We start from the raw sequence: 7,434 nt of genomic DNA, 5'->3' as shown, positions 1-7,434 counted from the left end.
AGCTAAAACTAATTCTGTCTTTATTTTTGACGATGTGGCATGTGACAATCAAAATTTAATGAAAGAATATTTTAGCATGGGACGACACAGAAATATAGATTGTTTTTATTTATGTCAAACCTACACATGTATTCCTAAGCATTTAATAAGAGACAACGCAAATTTTATCATTTTATTTAAGCAAGATAATTTAAACTTGCGCCATATCTATGATGATCATATCGGCACTGATATCTCATTTGATAAATTTAAAGAAATGTGTTCATTTTGCTGGCAAAACAGTTATGATTTTTTAGTAGTCGATAAAGAGAACGAAATTCGTAGTGGTCGGTTTAGAAAAGGATTTGATAATTTTATTGATCCATTTTCATAATTTCAGTCTATAGAAGTATGTTGAACATTCAACATGTCAGTTCCTGTAAAATATAAATGTCCAAAATGTGGAGGTGAAACAGATACTCCTAACTTACCATGTATATACTGCTACTATAAAGATCATATAAGAGATCATTGCAAAACAAAACATGTGCATCTGTACTATTGAATAAAGTATTTTTATAGAATGTTTGTGAAATTTTGCATAGGTATATAAGCCTATCATTCAAATAAATAGATTCAGTTTATTTGTATTTTCGGAAGCCTTAGGAGACATGGATTCAAAAATATCAGATGTGGTTGATTTAAAAAGGAAACTGATTAAGAAAAGAAAAGATTTACAAAGAAAATTAGAACTAATTAAAGCAACTCAACGAAATGAAGAGAAAAAGTATGAACCCCTCACTAAACATTTGGAAACATTAATTGAGAGACGGAGTGAAAATCCAATAAAAAGTAATCAAGATGTGAAAACAAAAAATGTGTCGAACATTGAGCACAGTACACCTACAAAGCGAAAGTTAGAAAATACAATTCTGTCTCCTGTTCGTGAGAAAAAAACTATTGTTACTACACCAAAGCAAGCAGAAATTTTCACGCCAAGACAAAAAAGAATTGCTACAAAAGTTGCTAACCTTGTGAAAAGAATCGATGCCATCAAAAATGAAAAAGAAGATCGAATGAGTCCGATTAGTTCAAAATATGATGTTTTATCACAGGAAGATTTCGAAGAATCAATAAATAAAACAGATGCACAGGACAATGTGTTCCAATACATTCCCGAGGAAGACAATGATAATTATAACTTCAATGAGGTTCTTGAAAAATCTGTTCAGTTAAGTAAAAATTATATTAAAAACATCGTTGATACAGACGTTTACAACGAATATTTAAATGATTTTGATGAATTACCCAGAAAATATATTGACGAAATGCATCACGATGCAGAAAGTAAATTTGATCACAGAACAGGCGTAAGACATGACACTTTCTCAGAGAAATTTTATATTGGTTCGAAGGAGGTACAATTTATAGGTCCAGATATAAAAATAGACAATGAAATCTTTAAAGGGACTCCTGGAATTTATGAACTTATTTTTAAAAAGAAGCCTGTTCATTTTACTACGGAAGACAAGGAAATTTACAAAAAAATTTTAGAAAAAACCAATGCATATCGAAGAAATTTCGATGAAAATGATCGAATATTGGGTACAAGTTCGATGAAATACAAAAATATTATAGGACCATTATTCTCAACTCTCACGAAGTATAAAAAACCGAAGAAAGGTGGTCAAGTACTATTTAAAGAAGTAAACACAAATAAAGTTGATTATGTGTATTGGGAAGATCCAAATGAATTAGTTGAAAGACTGAAGTTGTTAGTCGCTTCCCAGACAGCAGGCCATTCGGGTCATCAAAACGAAATCGTTTCTATAATAGAAGAACTACGCGAAGCTAAAATTATTGCTTAATATGACTCTGGATAAATTCGGGCGTCATTTGTTAAAACATGCTAAACTTTCAGGTTCTATCGACAATGATATGATTACTATTTCAAACTATATGTTCTATAATCTGATATTTCGCTTCGAATCCGATAAAACCGTGGAAAACACGTATGTATTAAATTCTAAAGAAACGCACTATACGTTTCCTTTAGAAATTGGAACCCTTACAAAATTGAATATTACCATTAATGAAATAAATGTTTATGTAAATAACAAATTTTTTAGTAAAGAAGAATTGAAAGGATTTGTACTACGTAACGGTGATCGAATATCGTTCAAATATGCTGTAAATAAAACAGAAAATGTACCAAATTTGTTCGCAGAAATGATAATAAAATGTCCTGTTAATTTTGAAGAATCGTTAGTTAGTGCCGAGAAAGCACATTATATACATAAGACTGATAAAAATGAAACGCAAGAAGGTGTATGAGCCAACTCCCATTAAAAGAGATATTGTTGCAGAATTGCACAAACCCGTAAGAATTAATTTTAAACGACGCAAGGTTATAATAAAAGGTATTAATGAAACATTACAAGCAGATCTAGTGGAAATGATACCGTATGCTAAGATAAACAGAGGATACAAATATATACTTGTTGTTATTGACTGTTTCTCAAAATACGTGTGGGCTGTCCCTGTAAAGTCAAAAGATGCTCAACAAATCGCCACTGCAATGGAAACAATTTTATCCAAAATCGTACGGTTACCCAAAAATTTACAAACAGATCAAGGAAAAGAATTCTACAACGTAAAGTTTCAAAATCTTATGAAAAAATACAAAATTAATCATTACAATGTCTACAGTTTAAAAAAAGCCTCAATCGTCGAAAGAGTAAATCGCACATTAAAAAATTTAATGTGGAAAGAATTTAGTTTGCAAGGAAATTATAAATGGTTAGATTTATTGGCAAATGTGGTACATCGATATAATAATTCTTATCATCGTACTATAAAAATGAAACCGTCACAAGTTAACAAAAGTAATGAAAACGCTATTCTAAAAGCTGCTTATACTCAGATTAAAATAGTTAGCAATAAATCAAAATTTAAAGTTGGTGATAACGTAAGAATAAGTAAGTATCGCGGAATATTCGATAAGGGATACACACCCAATTGGTCAAATGAGATTTTCATAATAAGAAAAATTAATCTCACTAATCCCACCACATATTTTTTGAAAGATGAAAAGGGTGAAAACATTTTAGGTGGTTTCTATGAAATGGAACTATTGAAAGTTAAGCATCCAGGTGTATATCTCGTTGAAAAAGTTTTAAAAAAGAAAGGTAATCAACTTTATGTTAAATGGTTAGGATTTAATAACACCCACAACAGTTGGATTGATAAAAAAAAAATTACATAGTCGCTTTTCTCTCAGTCAGTTGACATAATTGATACGATGAAGTTGGTTGTAGTCGACGTACAAGGTTTTTGTCTACCTGAATTCATTGTAAAAGAACTTGCGATTTACGATGGAATTAACACAATACACGAAACATTCAAATCTACAAAACAACTCAAAGAAATCGATGAAAGAACGAAGAAACAAGCTAGATATCTAGAACGTTATCATCACATGTTGAGATTTAATGACGGCTTCAAGGAGCAGATATCTGTAAAAGAAATTTTGTTCAAATACATCAAGGAATATGCAGTGGAGATCTTATATGTAAAAGGAAAATGTAAAGAAAATTACCTTAGGGAAACGCTAGGAAAAGACTGCCCCAAAATTGTGAACCTCGAAACAATTGAAGACTCTGTGAAATTATCTAAAGAAATCCCAGCATGTGATAAACATATTGCTAATAATAAAAAATGTTACTGTTCTTTAAACAATGCTAAATGTATTTACAATTGGTTGTATTCAAGGTTTCCTCAATAAATAATACTATATTAAACTGTGTTTTATTTAATCGCAACACAAAACGTCAAAATAACGAACGAAAAAAAAAAAAACTGTCAGGTGTGGGATTCGAACCCACGCTCCCTTTCGAGAATCAGAGCTTAAATCTGACGCCTTAGACCGCTCGGCCAACCTGACTATGGAAAAACGGGTCAGGTCGATCGAGTAAAAGGCATTGCCAAAACGTACAGGTCAGGCACGTGAAGTCCTAAGGCAAGTCAGCCAAGGCCAGCCCCGTGCAGCGACCCGACCTAAAAAAAAAAGAGGGGATAGATCTCGAGATGACCAAGGGCAATAAACGTAATTCCTACAGACGAATCCATCGACTTTTATACAAGTATAAAACGGAAGTGGGGATGCGAGATTGCGTCCGAGATCCCTCCCCGACCTAAACGAAAAGAGGGGATAGATCTCGAGATGAACGAGGGCAATAAACGACCAAGGTCGAGCAACGACTAGGTCAATGATCGCCCGATGAAAAGTAATGGGGGAGCTGGACCAGCTGGCAAGGTCAGCCACGTGCACCGACAAGCTCGACAACAAATGAAAGGTCAATGACCGCTCGATGAAAAGTAATGGGGGAGCTGGACCAGTTTGACCTCATTTGACCTGGTCTAGAACCCCCACTATATAACTACTATCTCTTGTAGTTTCTAGAATACCTAGACTGTTTTTTCGCAGTGGAGTTCAAGAAAGATTGAGAGGTAAAAAAATTCTTAAAGTCACTGAAGTTCTAGAAGCTGAAAAATAATCTCATCTTCAAAAATTTCAAAATGTCTGACTTCATAGAATCTTTGCTCAACCGACGAAATTTTTACACTAAAGATTATCTTTTGAGTATCTATTTTCTCATCAATTCTATACATTCTGGATTATAAAATCTCGAAGGTTCCAGATTATCTAAAAGATTTTCGGGCTATTTTCTATAACAAATTTTAATTCTTCAGAATCTATATTTATACATTTTGAAATAATCTTTTCTTGTACTTTCTAGAATAAGTAGAAAATTTTTCTCGGTGAAGAATTTCAAAATACCAAACTCAATAGAAAATCTGGTTAACTAATGGAATTTTTACACTAAAAAACTTATTAATTTTGGAAAAATAAAATAACGAATGAAGGAACTCAGTCAAAATATTGAGATTTATTTTTTCAAAAAACTGATAAAATTTATATAATATAAAATAAATGGGCTTTTTTGGTTATATTTTTCCTTATTAAATTTTTCAAGTTCAAACAAAAGCTATCATTTTTCGTCCATTTTCATCTACAAAAATCTAGATAGATAATTTTTGAAGTTGGTTGAAGAAAGCTCAAATTTTTGAAAATTTGAACCTTTGGAAAAGTTGCCTATAAATTTACAAAAAATTCTGGGATGTAGAGCTCAAAGTGCTGATTCGAGAAATATAACGTTCGAAACTAAGATTTTAGAAATCTTCGGCTTGAAATTCAATAAAAAAAAATTCAAAAATTGATATTTTTCATTGGGGGATTCTCGAAAAATGATAGGAGTTTTCGAAGAAATGAGGCCGAAAATGACTAATATGCCAAAATTTACAAAAAGTAAGTTTAGATTAATTTTCTAAACTGGTCTAAAAAAGCTCAAAATTTGTAAAATCGATCTTTTGGAAAAGTTGTCTAAGAAGCACACAAATTCTGGGATATAAATCTCGACCTGTTGATTCAAGAAATATAGCGCTTTTATGGTCCTGGAATAATATTTTAGAAATAATCATATGAAATTCCATTAAAAAAAAATCCAAAAATTACCATTTTTCATTGGACGATCCTGGCGAAATGGTAGGAGTTTTTCAAGAAATGAGATCGAAAATGACTTTTGGAAGTCAAAATATACCAAAAAATCTATTTAGATAATTTTCGAAAATTTCCAAGCTAGTCGAAAAAGGATTAAAATTTAGAAAATTTGAACTTTTAGAAAAACTGCCTAAAAATGTACAGTTTTTGGGATAAACAACTGATTTAGACACTTTTAGAAGCTAATTGGAAAAAGTTTAAAATTTTGAAAAATTGAGCTTTTGGAAAAGTTGCCTAAAAAGCACAAAAACTCCGGGAAATAGAGCTCGACCTGCTGTTTCAAGAAATATAGAGCTTTTATAGTTCCGGAGCAAAAGTTTAGAAATATTCGGTTAGAACTTCAACTTAAAAAAATTCAAAAAAAGCCATTTTTGATTGGGCTATTCTGGGAAAATGATAGGAGTTTTCGAGAAAACGAGGCCAAAAATAACTACTGGAAGCTAATCCAAAAAACTTCAAAATTTTGAAAAAATGAGCTTTTGGTAAAGTTGCTTTAAAATACACAAAAAAGTCTAGGATATAGATCTCGACCTGTTGATTCAAGAATATAGCGTTGTTATGGCTGCGGACTAATGACGTCATACAATTTATGTACAGGATGAACTAATCAACTTCGTAATCGCTCTAGTAGTTTCATAGACCACGCACTACTTTCCTCGACTTCCGCTCGGGTAGCAAAAACTCCGCTGTGCTTCCCCGAGTCCCCCTCCCGCGTTAATAACCCACGCCTGCATCTGAAACCGCCCCATTGACGGCGCTAATTCCATAAATGCAAAACAACTTGGCCACAGTTCCCTTTGTGTCGAACCGTGCCTCTGACATTTGACGTGTACACGAGTTAATTTCCCGAACGAGGTCATCCAGCAAGATGAAAAATCCCGTCGGCGGCGCGGGGGCGGGACGCGTCAGGCCAGAAAAGTCGGTGTGTGTATGTGTGTGTGTTTGAAGGCACCGGTCGCCATATTGGAAAACAAATTGCACGCGCTGCCTCTGACAGCCGCTAGATGTCTCAAAGAGCGGCCTCACAAAGCGTCTCTGTGTCTGACAACTTCAACAAGTTCGAGCTTCGTTTGTTCGCCGAAAAACAACTGCTCACCGGATTACACTCTAGATTGAAAATGTGGAACGCCAGTGTGAGCATATCGCGTCGAACGCGATAGTTAGCGAGTGCTTTTGAAATGTTTTTAAAATTAATTAAAACTTGGGCCGGTGGTAATTAGCGGCCTGAGGACGCACGCCGACGGACGAAACGTCGCGCGCGCGCGGAATGAGACGGTGAAGGACGGCGGCAGCGCGAGTGGATGGGGGTTAGAGGTACCGAATTGGCGGTCTTCGGGAATGTGCTCTAGTGTGATTCCTACCACTAATCACTATAATTTGATACATCGTTTATGCAAAGCAAGTACAAAATTGTTCGGCGAGTTAACGATGACTGTATTCAAATATGGCACTTAAAAAATTTGCCACTCCATTCAGATTGATAATAAATTCCATAACGTAAACATTGACAACTTTTACCTGACAAAATCGTAAATAACTCGGTCCATTATTAGAACGAAGCGGAATACACGCAACCATCTTCAATGAATAGACACTTATAACTAATTACTTTAAATTAAATTTTATTCTCAGTATAACAGCTTTTTAAGGTCTTTTTGTCGAACATATTTTAAAGTCTTTTTGTCGAACATATTTTAAAGAAATCAGAAAAATAATAATTTTTCGATGTCGCTGAAATCGTACTTAAGGAAGAATCATGAAAAAATTGATTTTGAAAGAAAAAACTTAATTCAAGCGAATTCGCGAAGATTCTAGAAAAAATCTGATCTGACAAG

The sequence above is a fragment of the Zophobas morio genome, unplaced genomic scaffold (genome assembly GCF_036711695.1).
Source record: "Zophobas morio isolate AGI-343-1 ecotype UQ-CSIRO unplaced genomic scaffold, CSIRO_AGI_Zmor_V1 ptg000007l, whole genome shotgun sequence".
NCBI classification, from domain to species: domain Eukaryota; kingdom Metazoa; phylum Arthropoda; class Insecta; order Coleoptera; family Tenebrionidae; genus Zophobas; species Zophobas morio.
This window is presented reverse-complemented; position numbering follows the sequence as displayed.